The sequence below is a fragment of the Cebus imitator genome, unplaced genomic scaffold (assembly GCF_001604975.1).
Source record: "Cebus imitator isolate Cc_AM_T3 unplaced genomic scaffold, Cebus_imitator-1.0 Scaffold39, whole genome shotgun sequence".
Lineage (NCBI taxonomy): Eukaryota > Metazoa > Chordata > Mammalia > Primates > Cebidae > Cebus > Cebus imitator.
The window spans coordinates 2,107,236-2,130,654 of record NW_016107354.1 but is presented as its reverse complement, the minus strand read 5'-3'; the positions used below and the strand labels follow the sequence as shown (position 1 = coordinate 2,130,654).

Sequence of the window (23,419 nt, the reverse complement as noted above, 5' to 3'; positions counted from 1 at the left end):
AGGCTCAGAGAAGTCAATCACTAACTCACCAAGGTCATGCCACTAGTGCCTCATGCCTGTTCCATCCAATATGCGCCATCTCCTCAGGACACTCTGATTTCGCTGGGGCCCGGGGTCTCTTCCTCACACAGCCCATGTCTAGTGTCACTCCTATGCTCAGATCCCTCAGAGGTGACAGCAATGTCCTGCTGCTCCTTTATTCATAATCACTCAGAGGAAAAAGCAGCCCTGAGACACCGACAGGAGAGGCAGGATCTTGACAGCCCAGGTGCATCCTTGGGCAAGTTTCCTTTTCAGGACCTTAGTTATTTTCAACTCAGAGAGCTCTAGTGCGGTTTCACTGGATGGCATGTATTAGTGCGTTTCCAGTGCCTATGCCTGATAACCAGCCAACAGGCTATAAAGCATCATCTCCCTTGCATGCTTCTTGTTTTACTTTCGTTTTTTTTTTTTCTCAGCCACCTGTCCCAAGAGATTCTGACTTCACAGGGATGACTACAGTGCCTGGAACATAGCACTGTGCTAAACAATATTACCTTTCCTTACCTCACTTACTCACTACTTTGTGGACCAGCTCCCAAAGGTGATCTATTCTGGTAGCCCATGCCCTCTAATACCATTACTTTAATTCCCTTCAGGAAAAGAAGCTGCACCTTCAGAGGTATTTTTAAAGGATTTTAAAGAAATGGAAAAAATGGCTGGGTGCGATGGTTCAAGCCTGTAATCCCAGCACTTTGGGAGGCTGAGGTGGGTGGATCGCTTGAGGTCAGAAGTTCAAGACCAGCCTGGCCAACATGATGAAACCCCATCTCTACTAAAAACATAAAGATTAGCCAGGTGTGGTGGCGCATGCCTGTAATTCCAGCTACTTGAGAGGCTGAGGCATGAGAATCGCCTGAATCCAGGAGGCAGAGGCTGCAATGAGCCGAGATCATGCCACTGCACTCCAGCCTGGGTGACAGAGCGATACTCTTTCTCAAAAATAAAATAAATAATATAAAATATAAAGAAACAGAAAAAAAAATCCATGGCCTGTTAGCAACACCTAAGAACCAAAACATGCTGACAACCACCCACCTCTCCTGCAGTGTGAGCCACGAGGCGAACATACAAATGAGCAAAGGCGAGTGTCTCCTTCCACAGGCCCCAGGGAACCCAACACCAGGTCTGCACAGGCATAAACTAAATAACCAGTGGAGTGAGGAGTAAAGACGCAAGTTGGTACAAAAGAAGACACAACCAAGATGCAAGTGGGAGCTTCTAGCGTTTGCTGGAGAATTAAACTGCAAACTATGATCTGGAATGATATGAAGATCTTCCTGACCACAATCATGTCAAGAACAGCCCTTGGCGGGGCCTTGGCTGTATCTGCGGCCATAGGGAAGGTCAATAAGCCACCCCAAGGGGGATGCCTCACCTGCTGACCCTCACAGGACACAGGCTTCATAATGCCACACTGCCCATGGCCCACCTGGCAGCTAATGGCCATTCTCTTTGTTTTCCAGCAGCCAGCTTCAGACAGTGTTGCCCCAGTCACGGGGGATTATCCAGGCAGGTATTTCCCTTACTTTTCTTTTTCTTTACATAACTTTATTCTCCGATATTTAAAAAATAAAAAGGAACCAGCTAACCAGCTCATTTTCCCTGAGGGCATGATTCAGTTTCACTCTCAGGTGAGACGCGGTGCTGCGAAGCATAGCACTGCCTGGTGTTGGAGTGGCATGCTCTCACTGGCAGAGATCCATGGGCAACTTGGACCACGGAGAAATCTGAAAGAGGATGGAGTGTTCAAGGGGTTCCATTTCCTGCACTCCCCCCACAAACCTGGTTTCCCTTAAACCAGCCAAGAAAGATTAGTCAATCAGCATTTGCTGAGTGCCCTGGCTGGGACAGCGAGAAACACTAAAAAGCATGGGGAACAGGGGCCAGGACTCAGGAAGCAGAGGCGGTAGAAGGATGGGTGCTGTCTCAGGACAGCCCACTCCTAGGCTTGAATCCCAGCCTTGCTGCCTGTCTCTTGGGAGACCTCAGACAAGTCATTTCAGCCCTACGGCTCATTTGCTCCCCTTTGTGAGATGTCTACCTTATAAAGGTAGATTGAGGATTCAATGTGATAATACCCATCATAACAAGAGCTGCCATATGTTAGCCATTTACTATGAGCCTGGGCCTGTGCGCAAGGTACTTTTCATGGATTATTCCATCCAATTCTTACCACTTCCCTCTGAGGCAGGCATCACATCCTCAATCTCGAATGAGAAAATGAGACTTAGAGAAATGAAAACACTTACCCAAAGTCACACAGCTCATAAAAAACAGAACAAGGACATACCTAGCCTCCACATAACTGCCTGGAACATGGTGGGTACACAAAGCATGTTCCCTGCCTTCCCTTCAGGAAGCAGAGAGGGTGAGAAAGAACTCCCAGGAAACAGGTAAATGCTGAACTGGGGGCTTTTGTTTCTCTGCCTGGCAAGCATATGGAGAAAGGAGGGGTCTGAGAGGGTTTAGGAAGCCTTTCTGAAAATGGCAGGGCTGAATCCAGACTTGGAAGATGAGGGTGTTGAAAAGGCAGAGAATAAGGAAAGTGATAAAGAATTAAAGCAAAGAGCTGGGACCAGGCATGGCCCAGGTACAGAGGAGAGGAAACCAGCCAGCTTGGAGGATGAGAAGGAGGAGCTGGCCTGACTGAGGGGTGGGCAGCCTGAGCCATTACCTTGGGGCAATTCTACTGCGATCTTTCTCACCTGCACCCCACAGGCCCTCCTGCATCAGCTCCTCCAGGCACGTGACCATCACAGAGGGAGCTGAGAATCAGTTCCAGGTGCCAAAGCTCAGAAACCTCTCTCTTCCCACAGCAGGATCAGAGTCCGACTCCATGAGCAGGTGTGTTTGCCAATTCCCAGTCTGTGCTGCTCTGCAGAACTGTCAGGCCCCAATTCTAGCCCAAGTGCTGGGGTGCCAAGAAGCTAATGTGCTGCCACGTGCACTTAAGAGGCACCACCCTCAGCGCCTCCACCCAATCATTCAAAGTTGCCAGGAGGGAGGAGGAGGCGCAGGTAAAGCCAAGGTTGTAGAACCTGAGCTCCTTGCGCAGGGTCGTATCTTGCTGGACTTCGTATTCCTCACACCTGCTGGGACACTATAGGTACTTCCTCAATAAACGTTAGTTGAGCTGAACTAAACACGAAATTCTTCTACTTAAGGAATAACTCCAAGGAGTTTGACAAGTCTGGATTAAGGGCTGACTTTGAGCCCTGGGTTCAGTCCCACCTTAGCTAGAAGGATCATTTGCCTGTTTGCCTCCAAGGGAGTAAATACTCCCCATCCCACCCGTCTGCCCTGTGGCCTCTGATTTGGCCCCTGCAGGCCCTTGGCCAGGCCCCAAGCAGTGATTCTGGGCTCTACACCTAAGCACCTGCTCCTCCTCTTGCCTCCTTCACCTTCAGTTTCAGGGTCCCTCAGGGCACATTTACACTCCGGACAATTTCATGCTCAGGCATTGCAAATGCTTAAAGCTGCAATGCTCTCCCCATTGTCTCCCACTCCCCACCAAGCTCCAAATGCTGAGTCCCAGCCCAGACCTCCGCTCCACAAATAAGGGAAAATGAAGTGGGGATGATGTGAGCAACTCCAACCATCAGCTCAGCTCAAAACCATCACCATGTGCTTAGTTTGGGAGTAACAAGACCTGGGAGCAGATGATGAAAGTAGAATTGTATAGGCTGGGCACAGTGGCTCATGCCTGTAATCCCAGCACGTTTTGAGGTCAAGATAGAAGGATAACATAGAGTCCAAGAGTTTGAGACCAGCCTGGGCAACATAGGGAGACCCTGTCTTAAAAGAAAAAATTAGCCAGGTGTGGTGGCATGTGCCTGAAGTCCCAGCTACTCCAGAGGCAGAGGTGGGAGGATTATCTGAGCCTAAGAGGTTGAGGCTGCAGTGAGCAGTGACAGCGCCACTGCAGTCCAGCCTGGGTGACAGAGTGAGACCCTGTCTCTCAAATTAATTAATTAAAAGAAAAGAAAAATGAATGAAAAAAGTTCCATATAATTGAGGACCACCAAAAAGAAGAAGGAGAAGATGGCAGGGGAGAGGAGGGGAGGGGAGGGGAGAGGAGGGGAGGGAAGGGAAAGTTGTATAAAAGTTGGTTGGTCACATGACCTCCTTCCAACCCTCTTTAGAAAAGGGCTATGGGGGAAATTATGAATGGCTTTAGGGGAACTGTCAATCTGAAACTCCAGAACAAGGCTTTTTGGGATTGGAAGGCGGGGTGCATGTTTCATTACCTTCCACCTGCAAGTCTTGGAGCAAATGATTCAACACTGCAGAGTCTCCATCTCCTGACCTGTTCAATGGTGACAGTACCCAAGAACCACACTGGGTAACTGTGAAGACCAAATGAAATATGAATGGGAATGTGTCTGGCAAACTGTAAAGCACCCCGGGAAATATCAAGACATTTTCCAAATCCCGGAAGGTGGGCCCTTCAGGTCAGAATATGTGGCTTGAAGGGTAAAAGAAAACCGGAAATCACTGCTTTTGGCAAATCTCTATTGACAGCTTCTAGGACAAAGCATGAGTCTTCGGGGATTTTAGAAAGATGCTGATTGAATTCTATTTATTGTCAAGAGGACACCTACATCCACATCTATATAATAAGGCAAAACAGAATGTCTTATAGACTCATCCTGCAGAGGGGATGGGACATTCTGACCTCAGAGATTAAGAAGGCACTTACAATATAAAAATAATATAATATTATTAACATAATAATAACTCAGAGTGCTTGCTATGGGCCAGGCACTGTTCTAAGTGTTGAACATATCTTCTCTGATATTAATTGTCATAACAACCCTATGAAGCAAGTTTGCCGATGACAAAACTGAGACAGACATGGACTCCTGTCTTGGACTTACATGACTGGTAAGTGATGGAGCCAGGATTTGACCTGCCAGGCTCTGCTTCTTTTTGGAAACCAAAATGGGTTTCAGATAAAGTCTGAGAGGGTGGCTGAAAGGCTCTGATAAGGCCTGCAGGGCTGAGTCATTGAAGAAAGGTACTGCTTCACCCACAGTGTCTCCCACCCATGCTTTCCCCACCACATTCACACTGCCCTGATCTGTCCTAGAAGTTGACCATGCCTCTGCTCTCCCTGTACCTATCTGTGGGTACCTAATACCAAGGGAGACTGATATGAGAACCTATATGTCAATATTTACATTTACACAATGGACCACTCGTGGATTAAGCCCAGCTCTGCGATTTATTGGCTGTGTGACCTTGGCAAGTCTTAGTCTCTCTGGGCATCTGCGTCCTCATCTGTAAGATGGGGTCAACACTGATTAGCTTGAGCAGTTACTGCAAAGATGAAATGAGAACATATGCCTTGCGCAGCACCTGGCACGCCACAGTCTCGATAAACAACGGTTGAATCGGAAGGCTTTACAACGGATTTCCATTGCAAAATCATTTTCTTCAAGGTAAGAGCTGGTGGTAATAGCAGTACTTTTAACTAGTATTCACCTAGTATTCATCTGCCATAACCTAGATCCACTACATGGATTATCTCATTTAATCCTGGAAAGCATCATGATTTTCTTCATTTGACTCAGTTTTAGAACAAGAAAGGATGTCATCTACGGTCACACCACCCTGAACGCACCCGATCTCATCTGATCTCGGAAGCAAGCAGGGCCGGGCCTGGTTGGTACTTGGTTGGGAGACCGCCTGGGAATACCAGGTGCCATAGGCTTTAAAAAAAAAAAAGTTAAAAATAAATAATTAATTAATTAATTTAAAAAATAAAAAGAAAGGATGTCCCCCGCACATTAATTTGACATACACACATATATTCAGACAGAGAGAGACAGAGAGTCAGTCAAGCAAGACAGTATTTTTGGGCACTTACTATACATCAGGTGCTGTTCTAAATATCCTGTATTCAGTAACCCATTTCATCCTCTTGAAAACGTGCCTAAAGGTAAGTACCGCTTATCTCCATTTTACAGACAGGGAGCTTGCGGCACAGGCAGGGAAGTGTCAAATGAGAGGACTTTTTTAGTCTGCAGTGGTCATCTCCTTCTGAATCTCTGCTCCCCTGTCTCAGCCTCCTATATCCCATCCCCTACAAAGCCACAAGGAAGACCGCCCCACACATGTCACTCCTCTGCTCAAGAGCACTCAAAGGCTCCCTACTGCCTAGCCAAAGACCCCAACAGGTTGAAGAGGATCAACTGTGGGCTCAAGATCCCAGTAGGATCTGGCCTTGCCTCCTTCCCGATGGTCCCAGACAAAGTCCCAGTGACAGGGTGAGTCAGTGAAACCTTCCCTAACCACTCTATTTAAAATTACAGCCCTCCCCCAGCTGCTCCCCTCCTGCTGCAGCACACCCCATCTCCTTCCCTGCTTGGATTTTCTCTGCCCTACCTCTCACCACCTGGCCTCCCACACATGTAACTCACTTGTTTATTGTCCCTCTTTTCTTCTGGGAATGTGGCAAGGGATGTTTCCCTGTTTTGTTTTTTCCCTGCTGGAACCCAGCACCTAGAACAGTGCCTGCCACAGAGTAAGAGCTCATAAATACCTGCCGAATGAGTGAATGGGCAGACATGTAAAATGCCTAAGAAGAAAATGTCCCCACAGAGCAACGGTGAAAGAAGGGCTGGCATGCCTCCGGCCTCCTGGAGGCTACAGATGCCTAAATTGAAACGTCTGGGAGCTGGACCCTGTCTTGTCCATCTTCCTGAGATTTACAAGAGCTCCCTGTGAGATCCTGGGCCTTCCTCCTCCCATCCCCGTTCTGAAGTTCAGCACGCTCCAACTCAGTCTCTCTCACTGAAGGCTCTTTGCATCTGTCCTGTACTCACCTGCCCATCCTCATCTCCCTCTGCCACCTTCAAACCAGGCAATTCCCCATTTCTCCTGACCTCAGTGCTCACTAGAGAGGCTCTCTTCTTACTCCCAACTTATCCATCTACACTGCAACTACCCATCAGGGTCCAGATCAAATGCTGCTGTTGCCGCCACCTCCACTCCCTCCTCCAGGAAGCACTCCAGGCCCTCTCCAGCTCACAGAAAATGCTCCCCACACCCACTGCTGCCTCCCCCAGGCAGACAGACATTAGTCACCAACAACCTTGTGGTTTTTCTTCTGTGATTGAGCTGAACTATTACGAAAATCTCCTGTTCCTTTTTTTTTTTTTTTTTTTAAACACACATAAGCCTTGCTTTCCCAAGCCCACTATAAATACTTTGGGAGGAGAAGCCGTGCCTTATCCATCTTGTCATCCCAAGGCACAGAGCTATGGCACAGAGTAGATGTTCAATAAATGCTTCTCAATTACCCAGGGTAAATAAGTCTCCTCCCCAACCAGGTCACTTCCTCAGTTATAGGTACCTGGACTGGCCACTCCCAGCATGCTGCATTTTTTCTTCAGAGCCAGCTGTGATCTTGGTTACCTGCAAACCTCACCATAAGCCTATGTTCTCAAACAATGTTAGACGTATTCCCGTCGCACTCCACTGTACTGGGCAGACGAGATGATTTGTAAAGCGTCTCAGGTCTGGAAAAGGAAAGTACATACTTTTTCCAGGCAAACTCAGAGATTCAGAGCTTCCAATCTCCTTAAATACTAGAGTTCATAAGAGGAAAAAGCCATGGTGTACGTGTTAGGTGATTGACAGCAGAAAACTAACACAAGGCCCAGGTATACCCTTTGAGCACCAGCTCTCAGTAAACTGAGATAATAATTTACTAAACAGTAATGGTCCTAAAATCTCAAATGACTTTTGAGGGAGAAGGCCCTGTTTACTACAGATCTTTCCATATGCTGGCCTGTGCCAGCCTCCAGGGGAGGGGCTCCCTGTGTCCCCTCTGCAAGGTAAGTGGGCTGGGACCAGCCAGCTTTACACCTGAGGAGCTGAGGCCCAGGTGGTTAGGAGGCTGCAGAGCCCTGACTCAGGCAGGTGAGTCACTCACTTCTCATGGCCTCACCAGGTCACATTAGCCAATCCGGCATCCCAGATTACCTGTTATTTAAAGAAAAAAAAAAAAAAATGAATAGGAAATCCTTACACTGGATTCCAAAGTCAAAAAAAATACAAAAGTATTCAGAAAAAGTTTCCCTCCTACTCCTGTCTGCATCTACCTACAGTGTCCCCACTCTCAAACAGGTCACTACTATGTGTCTGTTTCCTGCCCGTGTTTATGCATATACACACAAATATAAATATGTGTCTTTTTCTTGACCTTAACCAACAGCAGACTAAACATACTTCTCTGCACTCGGTTTTTATCTTTTAAAGGAACAGACTTGAGACAGGGCAGAGAGACAGAGTACCTCTAATATGAAAAAAAGATGTACAGCTGTGTGAAAAGCCCATGGAGTGAAGAGGAATACTGTGGAGAACACATAGGTGAGGAGGGAAGAAGTGAGGCACAGAGTTACCGTGGAAACAGATCCCACTGGGCCGCTGCTGATCCAGACCCCAGGTGAACCAGAGATTCGGTCTGGAGAGCAGGGCTGGAATCAGACACCTTGAGAGCTTGGGAAACCCCAGTGGCTAAAGGCTAAGCCTGGACTTGCAGAGAGTTTTATCATCTAGAAGAGAGAGGATGTGTCCATAGAAACAGGGACTAACTTAGTTCCCGAATTCCCACGACAGTGGTGGAAGGGGTTAGGGACCAGGAGGACACAGGAACTGCAGAGGAAAAACAATCATTTCCTGTGAAATTAGCGAAAGACCAAGCAGGGGAAGTTGGTGCCGGAGACTCAAAGAACACAGACTTCAAGTGGCTGGGAGACCAGCCGAGCTCTAGACGCAAGGTGGAGGAAGTGAATGACTTGGACTCTGAATGCAACTTACTCCAGCCAAACAATTGAGACTGGGGCAGGGGAGCAAGGAACCAACACTGGAATAAAGAGTAGAGAGGAGATAGGAGTTTAGGGGTTTTTTTGCTTTGTTTTTTAAAAAGGATATTTAGACATGTGCAGTGACTTCAAGTTCCCTGGCCAGGGAAAGTGACCTCCCAGAGCACAGCCAACATTCACAGATGAGATGCTAAGCTTCGTGGTGTGGTCTCTGAGGAGCAGCCCAGGAACAGCTGAAAGCAGTCTTGGAGCTCTCGGGAGCTGAGAACACAGAACATTAAGGCTGTTCGTGTTCTTTTTTGATGAAGCCCTTGATAGTAGATGGAGAATTCCAGTGGGCATGGCATATATAGCTTCAGGAAGGTGTCTTAAGTCAGAGAAGCAAAAGGGCAGACAGTAGGCTAGGAATGGCTTCAACCACTCTTCCCAAAGTAAGCCAGTCAAAGATCGGAAGTCCACTGAGGGGAGGTCTCCAGCACTGTGACAGAGGGTTCCCCCCAATAAGCATTTATTGTGACCTGGGTGACGCTGTGGAAGGCATAAACAGGATCCTGATCAACGGAACAGGGCTGCACTGAATTTAACAAGTTGAAGTTTAACAGGAATGATCATTCTGAATCAGGCAGAAGCAAAATAGGAGGCTTTGCCTTCAAATTCTAAAGCCACACAGGTTTAGGACAGGGGAGAAGCAGCTTAGCAACAGCACATGTCAAAAAGACCTGGTCAGCAGGAAGTCAGTGATGTGATGCTGCTGCCAGCAAAGCTGATAGAATCTTGGGCTGCATTAAGAGGAGCAGAATGTCCTGAACTAGGAGGTGATAGTTACCTTCCTCTGCTGGGCTCATACCATAAATACAGTAGATGGTCTGGACACTGCCTTCACTATATAAAAAGATCTGAACAAACCAGAGCATGTTCAGAGGAAAACCACAGATAAGGTAAAAATCCTGAACCCAGATTGTAGGTTGTTAATCCGGAAGAAGACTAAGGAGAGAAACAGAGGGTGGTCTTTAAATAACGCATTTCACTGATTCGAAATGCATTTTTCCCACTAGAAAGTGTCTGAAAGCAGAGTGTGTCTTAAAATCCCCCAACATTTAACAATCTCTCCTGGGATGCAGCTGTGGCATAGCTGTCACCGCCTCACATATGGAAATTTGACCCACTCCTGGTGGCATATCTGAACAACCATGATCTAAAACATTTCAGGAGCCAACACTTTTAAGGACCATTTAAGGAAGGAATGTGAGTCCTGGTTGTTGACAAAAAGCTTTCATTGATACCTTCTGGCAAATCAAGAAAACACCAAAACTGACATAATGGGTGTCAGCAGCTGAAAAAAAAATCCCAGAGACAAGAAAGATGAAGAAATATAGCCCTACTTGACTAGAAGATATTAATGAGTCAGAAAAACATGGACATTTATGAATCTGAGTCAAAAAGTGATTCCAAAGAGTTAGATTCTGAAAGTGAAGTTTTAGAAATGCCTTAACCAATTTACTTTTGTATATATGCAAGAGTAATATAAAATTAAAAATATATGTCTAAAATCTAAAAAAAAATTCACTAAATATAGAATAAAAATTTTAAGCGATGGCAAAGCATTTTGCCACAGTTTAATTGGCAGCTCTTTTTCTTTCTCAAGGGTACATGAAATAATGCTACATCTTTCAATTGATAATGTTGGAGATTTGATTTTTTAAAAACAACAATTTCTGAAGAGCTGTTAGGCAATAGACAGATTAGACCTACTCTCCACGGCGCCCAGGAGGAAGAACTGCAGCTAACTACCAGAAGCTATAGGAAGCCATCAGGAGGAGGAGTTCAAAAGATGGGATGGATCACCTCCAACCCACAAACTCAGGCTAGACCACCACCATGGAGGGAGCAAGCATCCAGTAGGGTTGATGATAAGGCTCTCGCAGCCCTGCAGTTCCAAGGTTTTATAAGAAGACTTTCTCACCAGGAAGAGAAAGGTGTCTCATCTTGCTTCACTGCACACACAGGTGCTTTGAGTGAGCCATTCCCTTTAAAAAGTCATTAAAGGTAGGCCAAGTGTGGTGGCTGATACCTGTAATCCCAGCACTTTGGGAAGCTGAGGCAGGCAGATCACTTAAAGTCAGGAGTTTAAGATCAGCCTGGCCAACATGGAGAAACCCCGTCTCTACTAAAAATACAAAAATTAGCCAGGCATGGTGGCACATGCCTGTAATCCCAGCTACTTGGGAGGCTGAGGAAGGAGAATCAGTTGAACCTGAGAGGTAGAGGTTGCAGTGAGCTGAGATCACACCACTGCACTCCAGCCTGGGTAACAGAGTGAGACTCTGTCTTCAGAAAAAAGAAAAAGAAAAAGTTATTAAAGGTAAAAGGCACTTAGGTGCCAGTACGAAATGGGTGGCCTGAAGCAACAAGGAACCCTGCCCACATCTGTGCTCCAAGACTCCTGTGGGCCAGTTTAGGAATGGGCCAGAGGGGAAGAGGCCACCTGAATGCCACTATGTGCCAGGCACCATGACAGGTGGGTGCTATGCCCACTGCCCCATTTAATCCTCTCAACCACCCCGTGAGGTAAGTAGCATCACTCCTATCTTGCAGAGGACAAACTTGAGGTTCAGAGATAGTATGTGTGTGTCTTGTCCAATGTTTACAGGGACTGAAAACCCATGGTCTATCTGTGACAGCATGCTTCAAATTGAGAGTACTCCAAAAATCTTGGTTGACAGAATGAATGCACTGAGCGACCCATTTATCCATCAGTGAACAAATCAGCTTGGCCTCATATGGGTAGCACTGATCCTAGGACAAAAAAGAAAGCAAGCCAATTGCAGGGCCCCACTCCAAACCCCCTGATAGCTCCCATCAACAGCACTAAACATTGTATTTGCTGCTTGCAGGAACAGTTTATTCCATCACATAAAGCAAAGGTGTCCCTGAGACAGATGGTAGAGAACAGGTGCCAGCCCAATCAAATGGCAAAGCTGAAAATGTACCAAGTTGTGGTGCCTCCCACCTGCCAGTTAACATGGGAGCAGGCGGAAGCTGAACTCGGCCTTTATCCATCTCCCTGTGGCCAAGATGGCAACCAAGCCCCCTACCGCTTCACCTGCCCAGGCCATGCAGTCCAGCTCCAGGTTCTCTAGCCTGCCGGAGCTCCCTCCGCAACTGAAGAAGGAAACTCAGTGTGCACACAGAAAACCCAGGCAGGACACACTTGAAGGAACTCTTCAGGGTATTGGGAGGCTGTGCAGAGGACAGAAGCAGCGTCATTCCAGACAATGGTACAAATGCTCTGAGAGCTGCTGACGCCTAGAGAGCCAATTCTTCCAAAGGCGCTTTCTTTGGAGAAGGTGGTCACCTGGGTTCCTGCACCAGCCCAGCTTTGCTGCCTCCCTCCCATGCAGACAGGGAACTCCTGCTTCTGCTCTGGGAGTAGCCCCCAGAGGAGCTCAGCACCTCGATGCCCTGTTTATTCCCCTCAAATTGACCTTGAGGCAGGAGAAGGATCGGTGTGAAGGGTTTAGCCTGCAACAATGTGGTGAAAGTGGCGCAGATGCTGTTTGCTACACAGAGTCAAGAGCCACCGAAGCTCAGACAGCCACACTTGGGGGCACAAGCTGCAGAACGTGACGGTTGTCCCATATCCTAAGACCCTATAACCAGGAGTTCCAAAAAGGGCTGCCCTCCTGATACACCGAAGACAACGCTTTCATGCAGACTTCCTTCCTAAAGAAGGCTGTGGGTCAAAAGCCAGGATACAGACAAAGTCTTTTTAGGGGCCCAGCCTTACTGCCCCCCACCCTGTTCGCCACAAGCCACCTCAGTCCAAGGGAATGGCAGCTGTCTGGCAGTGTGCACCACCCATGAACAGAGCTCTGAGCATCCCTCTCTGACGGCTTCCCACGTTCTGCTGAGTTCAGTCCACACCGATACCACACCCACTCCACCTCCAGAACTCAGGGTCCTCCACACCTCAGAGCAGCCTGATTCCAGCCTCAGCTTCCCTAGGCAGCCCCCACGTTTCTACCACGTGGTACCCTGACTGTGCCCTCACTTTTGTATATCTCTTTGTGCCGTTACCTCTGCCCATCTATGCCTATGGAAATCATACCTATCTTCCAATACCCTTCTCAACCTACAAACTCCACCTCCTCCAGGAAGCCTCTCCTGGCTCCCCCACTGTGGGACTCTGTGAACATTCCATACTCTGTCTTGGTGTGTGGGCACAGGTGAGCTTGTCTAATGCACCTCCCTCCGTGAGTCACAAGAGGGACTTCCATCCGTCATCAGAGGGACTCCAGCCCAATAGCTGCATGCTGTGTGCTCCAAGCCTGGGCCTATGGCTGTTGATGCCCCCAGCACCCTATTTACCATCTCTCAAGATTCACTCCTCCTTCTGTTCCCAGCTGACTCATCCTACACCCCATCCTCTCAAGGTTCAGCCCTTGACTGACAGCTAATCAGAGATAAACTCCTCTCTGTCAACATATGGTCCTTCCCAGTTAAATTCTGTATTTTTAACAAAGGGCCTCTGCAGACAAGGGCTGGGAACAAAGGTGGGAATTCTAAGTCCCAAGACTCTGGGGAAGGTGTTTATGATAAGGAAAGACTTGGGGACTGAGTCCAGCCAGTGCTACAAGCATGCACAGCATGAATTCAAAGAATGTGGGAGGTGTTAGAAAGGGAGGACGAGGCTCCGTCCTTCAGTAAACGCAACTAACTTTAAGCACAGCTGCCTTAGACTGATCAAGGATGACAGCCTGGTGGGAAATAGTGGATGGAAAAAGAGACCTGACTCTGACCTGGCTGGGTGACCTGAGCAAGAAACACCTCTCTGTCCTCCACTCAGCACCAAGAAGCATCAGTGTCAGTTTCTCCATAGGTAAAACAAGGTGGCCAGGATGAGAACTAGGTGATCCCATAAGGCCCATCCAACCTGATATCCCAAGGTTCTGTGACTCATGGCCTCTGCTGCCTCCTCCCTCCTGGGAGGTCAGTGTCATTTGAAACTACCTCAGTTCTACTCTCTCGTCATCTCGAGCCCCACCTGAGTCCAAAGGGAAAGGGACAGCTAGAGCCAATCCGCAGGTGGCATATGAGGGCGGGCCTCAGCCACTGCAGGTGGAAGGAAGGGGCAGAAGTGAGGGGAGGGTGTTGCAATTCAGGGGCACAGAAACACTGCTCCCATTCATGCCATCTGGCTCAGCCTAGACAAAAGACAGCCGGTTGCCTTCACCTCCTTGGCCTACCTTTTTAAGAGATTACAACTGTCTGCTAAATTTAAGTGCTGCTCTAAAATCAGAGGACATGTCTCTCGGGCTGGATTTGAAGGGTTTCATAATGAATAGAGCATAAGAGCGATGAAAATTAAACTTGGAGGCAATCTAAGCTGTATTGTGCAGCCATGCCAATTAAAGACCTTTAAAAATAGCCTCTCTCCTCTCATGCTGTAGATGAAGTTTCAGCAATAAACAGACATCTGCTAGGAGCTTCTGAAGAGATACAACATAAACACCCAGAGAGCAGCCATAACAGCCCATAGCGTTCTCCAGGCGGAAGGCAGCATCCTGTTCTCCAGGGGAGGAAGGGGGAACCCAGAGCCCAGGGAAATGGAGAGGAGGGGTCAGGGGTCAAGGGCAGAGGAGGAGGCAGTGCCCAGAGGCTGGAGAGGATGGAAGTTGGCTCCCCACAGGGAGGAGGTAGTGGGGCCAGCTCAACTTGGTAGAAAATGGAAAACTGGCTGCCCTCTACAGGGAAAGCAAAGCTCAGGAACCCACCTAGAGGATTTCCAGAAAGCCAACCAGAGAATTCCATACCAGTGTCATTCATTCTGGCAATGGGTCACTCGTTAAATGTGGAAAAACAAACAAATAAACAACAACAACAAAAGCGCTGACATTTTGGAGTGTGTAGCCATGCAAGGTACTTCACAAATATTTTATCTCCAGATCAAGCTCTTGAAATAGGTATAATTATCTCCTTTATGTAGACTAAAATACTAGGATGCATGAACTTGTCCGAGGCCACGCGGCTAGGATTTGAACCCCAGTCTTAGTGCTTTTTGTTTTTGCCTATATCACCTGCATTCACAACATGCCCCCTGAGGTTTATTCTCAGAATCCAGACTCTTTGAACCCCCAAATCGAACACAAGGGGACTCCTAAAGGAAAGAGCTGGCAAAGTAGGGTAGGAGGGGCAATAGTTAGGCCTTGGCCAAATGCGACCATGGCCAAGTCTCTGCAGCCCTGTGGGCCCTGTCTCTCCACATCCTGGTCACTTCTCAGCAGACCCCAGGAAGAGCGGAAGGGGAACAGGCACCAGGACATGCCTACACTATGTCTGGAAGGATCCACAGGGGGCTGGGGACAACAGCTGCCAAAGGGGTAAAAACCGAGGGCTGGAGGACAGGGAAAGAAGGGAGATGTACTGTTCATTCAATTTCCTTTGTACTGAGTGAATGTCTTACCATGCATCTGTATGTGTGTGCGAAGGTAAGTCCTATGCATCTATGCATGTGTGGGACGAGGACCACACATATATGTATGTATATGTGGGTAAGTCACTTTTTAAAAAGTCCAAGATACAAGATAACAGACACACCCAAGCAAGACCTTCTAAGTCCTCTGGTTGGGGCAAACCTGGTATCCAGAAGAAGCCTGAAATTTCACACAGCGCTTCCTCCTCCTCCTCCTCCTCCTCCTCTCCCTCCCCTCCCCCTCTCCCTACCCCTCCTTCTTCCTCCTCCTTCCTTCTCTTCCTCCTCCTCCTTCCTCCTCCTTCATCCTCCTCCTTCACAACAGCAACGTGCAGCAACTCCAGGCAGGTGGCCGGGAAGCTATCCCAACATGGGCCTCACGGGCCCCAAGGCTCCAACTGCACGAGCCTCACAGGACATCCCCTGATGAAAAAGACTGACTGAATCCTCTCCCTGAGGGTCTGGAAGGAGGTCTGGAAATCCCCCTGTGTATTGTGTTCCTCTATTCTGTTTTCCTTTCATTTCGCCATCAGCCACCTCTTTCCCACAAGCAGGGAAATCCTGATCTTATTACCTTTGCATCAAATTGTGCAAAGCCTGGCTGTCCTGAAACATGGAGCTGACTTGACAACAGCCACAAACTCTACACACAGCACCCAACCCCCATTCTGCTCCTTTTGGATGAACAGTTGTACAGCGAGGGCTCAGCAACCAAGCCCCCGGCAGACCATGGGCCCACACTGTTCCAGAGAGCAGCTCTTGTTAGTGAGAGCTGCTTCTTCATTTTCCCCTACACCTCATTCTCCCGGCTCCAACACACTATACACTGAGATCCCACAAAGCTTCACCAGATAAGTCAGTATTCAGATAAGCGGCCAGGGCCAGCCATTCAGAGTCATGGGAGCAAAGAAGTAGTTTCTGCACTTCAACCTGTTGGTACCGCTGCAGCAAGGCTACAACAGGGTGTTCTAAGACTCCCACTCATGTCTCTGGCATGTGCTGGGCTTCTGGGCTGGGTGTTTTAGGACCTTGGGTCTGCAGATGTCCCATAAACCTGCTGTTGCAGTGACTCAGTGACCGGGAACCACTGTCCAACCCCTTGCTGCCCTCCTCTTGCTGCCAGCAGAAAGAATGTCTGCATTAGACATACTCTCCTGCCCAGTGAGGGAGAAAAACCTGAGCTCTAAACCAGCAGGAAGCACAGTTCTTGCGCCTGCCCTTACCTCTGTAATTCATCAAAGAAATCTAACCAAGCCTTGGAAGGAATGCAGGTGCCGCAAAGTTCAGGACAGCCACTGGGAGGCAGAGATTTGAGAGAAAAAGGAAGGCAGGGAAATTACCCTGATCCTCAGTGTAGAGAAACATTAGCCCAAATAAGAACAAATTAAAAATTTCAATCCTAAAATCACCAGCGCTATCCACACACACACACACAGCTCCGTGCCAGACACCATGGAGATGGGCAGTTTGTCCCATGATGATGGTAGTGATGTTTAGATGCAAAGACAGGTACAGTGCAGTGGCACTTTAAACACTATTCCATACATGGTCATCACAAAAGGCTCTTCATGTGAGACATGAGCAACTGACTGAGAAGGGAAGCATCTCCAAATCAGACCCCATGGTTGGCCCAATCCCACAATGAAAGTTTGTTCGTGAACAGAGGGCCAAAGTCACCTATCACTCCCACCAGCTCTGAATTCCTGAGGCCACGTGACTGATGTTTTAGGAAGAAGCCTTATCAGCCCAGGCCAGCTATGCTGTTTACCTTTGGGGAGGGTGTAGGGAGAAAAACAGAAACTGGAGACGGAGGGGTCCGGGTACCCCAAAGTGAGGGAACAGGGTGTTTGGCCATCAGGCACTTTCCTGGGAGGACAAGACTGGCCACTGGAGCCCGGAACTTCGCTCTGCCTTGTCTTAGCACTCTGTGTCATTCTGTCTTCCCCTGAGGGCTCAACCTTCCTGAATAAAAAAGAAAAAATCAAAATCAAGAGCCAAACACTAGAAAGACTTCATCTGGGGAATAGCAAGGGAAGAAGCAGAAAGAGAAAGAGGGCAGGGCTACATGGGTTTCATAGCTTCCTGTCTCCAAGCCCCAGCTTTCTTTATTTTCTAACTTTTAGAAAGTCTGGATATGTTCATTGTGAAAATAATGATCCAAGCAAATATCAAAATCCCAATAGTGCTGTGGCTTTATCTGCATGTAAAACTGTACCAAATACGTGTATAATTCTGTCTACAGACTTCAAATTGGTTGAAAAGAGTCTTCTTTTTTAAGAAAATAAATATTTTGATTTTCCATTAAAAAAAATAAAATATTTGTCCTACAAAATTTTTGAAAAAAGTACTGAAAAGCAAAAGATAAAAGAAAAAATCAACTCTAGGAGTCAGAAGACTTAAATTTTTGTTAGATTTTCTCCTACTGCAAAAGGCTGGGCCTGGCATGGTGGTTCATACCTATGATCCCAGTACTTTGAAAGGTCAAGGCAGGCAAATCACTTGATCTCAGGAGTTTCAGACCAGCCTGGACCACGTAGCAGACTTCATCTCTACTAAAAATAAAAAATAAAAATAAAAAGCCTGTCTGTGTTAAAAAGGAAAAAAAAAAAAAAAAAAAAAACAAAAAAAAAAAAAAAAAAAAAAAAAAAAAAAAAAAAGCCTGTCTGTGTAAAAAAGGAAAAAAAAAAAAAAAAAAAGCCCCAAACAAACCATGTCTTCATTTTGAGGGCTGTTTGCAGGGAAGGGCCTTTGCTGTATGGGTACAAGACGCCTATCAAGGTGTCCAGCACTCCTGAGGACATCTGGTGAGAGAACCAGGTGTGAAGTCCATTACCAAGAGAAGCTGGCACATCTTCTCCTGCCCTCTTGAGCCTCTGGTCTCCTTCATTAGGTCACCCACAAAGGTGCCAGTGGTGGTGCTCTAGAGAGCAAATTCAGGCCAGACACTTGAAGGTTATAAACACTCATTTCCATCACAACCTGCCCAGTGTAGATGAACAGTGATTTGAAGAAGACACCATAACTTGCCGAAGAGTAAGGCAGGTTAGAGAAGGCTCTGGAAGGCATGGGGGAAGCAGCACTGTCCAGAGACAGAAGGAAGAAGAAAAGGTGAGTGGTCTCTACCAAGCCCAGCGCCAAGTTTCTGGGTCATAACATGATCATTCCTGTGGCGGAATTCCAAGCTTGGACAGAAGTGACCTCAGTCTCCATCAGCCCCACATGTGACCTGCGGAGGCCAGTTGCTGATCAAGGCACATATGCAGCTGTCTGGGCTCCCCACCATCAACCAGCGCAGTGAGCGCGAGCAGCAAACAGTTCTTCTATTATTTCAGGATGTTTACAGACTGACGCTTGCTGAGGAAATGTCCACACGTGAGCAGGACATTTTTTTAAAACCTCTTATCTAAGCACATGAACTGGAAGTCACACAAATCCATGACCAGGCTCATTAATTCAAAGCACATTTCCTGAGTGGCAACGACACAACTGGACAGATGCTCACAGAGCCTCTGCGTGTCCCAGACATGGCGCTCAGTGCTGAGGATCCAGTACAGCAAAGAGGTGGGCTCGTCTGAAGGGGCTCCCCATGCAGTGGGGGAGATAGGCAATTAACACAGAGGGTAATGGCTAAAGAGAGGGCGCTCCTCCAAACTAAGCCAGGCATAGGAGGACTAACGGCCTAATGCGGCATACAGACTGGATCCTCATTCAAACAAACCAACTCTAAAGGTCATTTCTGACACAATCAAGGATATCTACATGTGGACACATGATGTCAAAGAATAACTGTTAATTCTGTTACATGTGGTAATGGGAGTGTGGTTTTGCAAGAGAATGTCCTTTTAAAAAGAGTTATATACTGGATTGTATAGAGGCAAAATGACATGACATTAGACATTTGCTTTAAAATATTTCAGGAATATTCCTTTCAGAGGGAAAGGGGGAAAAAGAGAGAGAGGAAGCCAGCCTGGCATAATCTGAATGATTGTGGAAGCCGGGTAATGAGTATATGGGGCTAATTACGCTATTAGGTTTTTGTGTATGTGAAAATGTTTGTAATATTTTTGAATAGAGGACTGCAATACATCCTGGTAGATACCTAATGGACATAGCGAGTATAAAGGCTAAGGAAATACAGAGCAAAGAGCACAGAGGACCTGTGAAACCAGAAAATAAATCTGCCAAGTTTATGAGTGTTTTAAATGCCATTTCATATTGAGGTGAGAAGACATGTTCATAAATAAGTACAATATAGGGTGAGAAAGAGTAAGTACTGTAGCCCCCCTCATCCCAGAAAGATATATCCCAAGACCCCCAGTAGATGCCGGAAACCTTGGATAGTACCAAATCCTATATATGCTATGTTTTTTCTTATATATATAGGACCGATGATGAAGTTTAATTTACAAATAAGGCGCATTAAGAGATTACAACATTAGTGATAAAAAATAAAACAATTATAACAATATACTATAATAAAAGTGATGTGAATGTGGTCTCTGTTTCTTTAAAAATACTATATTTTCAGACCAAGGCTGACTGTAACCTAAACCTCGAAAGGTGAAACCGCGGCTAAGGGAGATGACTGCACAGCAGAGGAGCTGTGCCTGCCAAGCCTCCAGAGTTCAGAGATAGCCACAAGTTTTTCCTGCTTCCCATAGCATTTAATTCTCCACGCACAGACCTCACTCACACATGCTGTGTGAGGCAGGCAAGTTGTAACCTTTCTTTCTTTGTTTTTTTATTTTTTTGTTACTAGGACAGCAGTCTTGCTGTGTTGCCCAAGGTGGTCTTGAACTCCCAGCTTCAAGCGATCCTCCAACCTCGGCCTCCAAAGTGCTAGTTTTATAGGCATTAGCCACCACATCCCCCCAAGCTGTAACCCTTTCTGGTCTCAGCTTTCTCATCTTGCAATTAACCCTACTTACTTCTTCAGAGGCCAACTGAGACAATAGAATGATGTAAAGAATGAAACATCATTGCATGATGAACAGTATTCTCTTCTCTCACTCTTTAAAGAACAGAGACTGTTAGCCTTCAGAGAGCATCTAGGATTAGCAATGTTCAACCCAGTTATCTCTCTCTTTTTTTTTTTTTTTTTTTTTTTTTTTTTTTTTTTCTTTTAAGACAGAGTTTCACTCTCATCCCCCAGGCTGGAGTGCAATAGCGTGATCTCAGCTCACTGTAACTTCTGCCTCCTGGGTTCAAGCAATTCTCCTGCCTCAGCCTCCCGAGTAGCTGGGATTACAGGCATGTACCACCACACCTGGCTAATTTTGTATTTTTAGCAGAGATGGGGTTTCTCCATATTGGTCAGGCTGGTCTGGAACTCCCAACCTCAGGTGATCCACCTGCCTCGGACTCCCAAAGTGCTCAGATTACAGGTGTGAGCCACCACGCCCGGCCAACCCAGTTATTCTTTTACCCATACCACGTTTCGCCCTGCCAGAGCCAAGGCTTCCACCAAGAAGACAGGACCTCTAAACTTCAGGAGTGGGAAGCAAAAGGGGCAGGCCCATGGCTGGGGGGCAAACCCATGTGTGGGTGTGGACATGGCTGGAGAGAATAGAAATACATCCCAATTACAGGCAGAGAAGGAATCTGGGATCATATGGCTGCTCCTTGCAGCCTGAGAATGGGCCTCCAATGGCTACAGCCACAACCAGGCATAGTTCTTAAAAGCTGATTTACACTGAAGTATAATTGATTGGTATCAGTTATCATGATTTTCATGACAGCATGATTTTCCTTTGGAAGAGGGGATGAGCGGAAAGCCAGAGCCCTAGGCCTGAAGAAAGGAGGGGGTGTGGATAAGTGATGTCATATTTTTGCAGAGGTATGTTCAAACTGGATTTCAATTAGCTCACAACCATAATCCTACACCCCAACACCTGCCCCCCAAAGCCCCACAAAAGTAGAATCGGTCCTAAGATAGAGGTTATTTCAGCTAACACAGTCCTCCTAGACTATTCCAGAAGCCAGCTTCTCAGAGGTGAGGCCAGATCAATGGTAGAAGCAGACTTCCATCCAAAATAGCACCCAATCCCTCCCCATGGCAATCTGGCCAACACCATGCACTACCCTTGTCAAGGGGGAGGATAGGGTGGATACAGGGTTTGCAGGTTGAAAAACCTGGCTTACCTGGGTCACTTCAACTGTTTCTCCAAAGAAGCATCCCCTGAAATCCTGGCGAAGAGCATCTTTCAGAGGCTGGGAGGCTCTAGTCAGCACACTGTGGGGCCATGGTCCTGCACACCGAACACCACTTCCCACAGCTGTGAAGCAAGAGCACTGGACTTACACTGACAGGGCCAGGACCAGGCTCAGACAGTGGGCACGGGCCATACCTGAGCTTCTTTCCCCATCTCTAAAATGGGGAGGGCAAAACTCAACATTTTTGGAGAGTAACCATGAAATTGGCTGCAAAAGTGCCACAAGACAGGACCTGTTGTCCAGTAGGCACTTAATAAATCCATCTTCTCTCTGCATGCAGAAAGCGAGTTCTTACTGTATTAAAGTGTGCAGGGCATCGCACAGGGCTGCCCTGGAGACTGGAGGCCCACTTGTTGGGTTCACTGCCACCGGGGAGGGGCAGCAGGGCAGAGTGAGTGCAGGTGTCAGGGCACCCATCACATAAACGCTGGAGGGCCAATTCGCCTCTGGCTTTTCTCCCGCAGGACCTGCCCACAAGGGGGCTGACTAGTGACTTCATCCTTCACCAAAATTATTGTAGACTGTAGTTAACAGGCGACAATGACAGCAAGAGAGTCCGCACACTGCTGTAGGCCTGGAGGGGCCCTACAGGCTTCCAAATAAAAGCTCTTTCCGCTTTAAGAGCCCAGGCCTCAGAATAAACAATGTGGAAGGAGACACGCGTTTACTCTGGTTTCAACATCCCCTTTTCCCCATCCAGTCAAGGCCGTTCCCAGCTCTGCCAGTGAGACTGACAGTGAATAAAATTAACCCCACCTGCCCCGTCCTGCCCCGCAGCGGTTTAGACGCTGTGGGCAAGATCCCACCTCTCGCCGGGGCCAGCCAGGCACCCACAGGGCGGGCGCCACGGACACCCCGCGGGGGTGCTCCTGGACCTGGAGCGAGTGCGGGTTCCCAGGGATGCGGGGGACGCGATGCAGAGCGGACAGCGCCGCGGCCCTTCGGACCACTGCCACGACCCCATTCCGACTCCGCTCCAGCACGCAGCCGGCCAGGCCACTGACATTTGGCCCAACTTAACTTCCTGTTACTAAGGAGGGAGGGGACAAGGGAGAAGGGAAAGGGCGCCCAGTGAAGAGCTGGAACGGGGAGTGCAAAGCTCGGAGCCCCAATCCTGGGAAGTTTGGGGATGGTCTTCTGCATCCCCGGTGACAGACGCGTCACTCCCACCCCGGGTTGGCGCTTGGGATTTTCTAGGCTTAGAACTGCAGGGTTTGGGTGCTGGGGGTTGGGGGGGGCGCGGAGTAAGAGGTAGTTCGAGGTACCGGTGGGAGGCTTTTATTGCGTTCTAATTGGTTCAGAGGCCGGCCAGGGCCGCCCCGGACTTCCCGGCAGCGCCACCTGCTCGCTGCGCGCCCCTGCGGGTGGGTTTGAGGCCAAGGATGCTGCGGTCACACCTGACCCTCCCGGGCGCCGGACAGGGCGCAGAGTCCAGCCGGGGCTGGCAAGGTCCCCACCCACGCCCCCCCGCCCTCAGCACCCGGAGCCCAGAGCCGCCCCCGCCTTACCGAAAGGCGCGGGCCGCACGGCCGGGGGTTAGCGCCTGCCTCCGCCCTGGCCGCGGGCGCTGCGATCGGGCCCCGCGGGCCGCTGGAGGAGCTGGGAGCAAGCGAGGCGGCCCCGCGCAGGCTTAGCCAGCCGAGCGCCTGCGGTTCTGCGCGGCGCGGTGGACCAGGCTGGGGAACGCCCCCGACGGCGGCGAGGCCAATGACAGGGCAGCACGAGCCCGCCCCGCCCCCGTGGGGCCGGCTGTCACCGCCGCTGCCGCCGGCGCACATGGGCTGTAGCCCAGCCCAGGGCGCAGGGAGCGGCCGGGCGCTCCCACCCTGACCCGCGCAGGTCAGAGACCAGCGGAGGGCTG

General features: G+C 48.5%; 1 protein-coding gene and 1 pseudogene across 17 annotated transcripts in view; one reads left to right on the top strand and one right to left on the bottom strand.

Annotated features, from left to right (window-relative positions):
• The window catches only part of MICAL2 (microtubule associated monooxygenase, calponin and LIM domain containing 2), a 158,088-nt gene extending 134,875 nt beyond the window's left edge, over positions 1 to 23,213 (bottom strand). For 15 of the 17 annotated variants that reach the window (XM_017525741.2, XM_017525743.2, XM_017525748.2 and 12 more), the window contains exon 1: positions 23,067 to 23,213. The gene's annotated coding sequence lies outside the window, so the exon portion shown is untranslated. The remainder of the gene's footprint in view (positions 1 to 23,066) is intronic. The other 2 variants (XM_037737479.1, XM_037737481.1) reach the window with 1 other exon arrangement.
• Positions 5,638 to 5,755, top strand: LOC119470756 (annotated as a pseudogene).
• Positions 23,214 to 23,419: the final 206 nt, after the last annotated feature.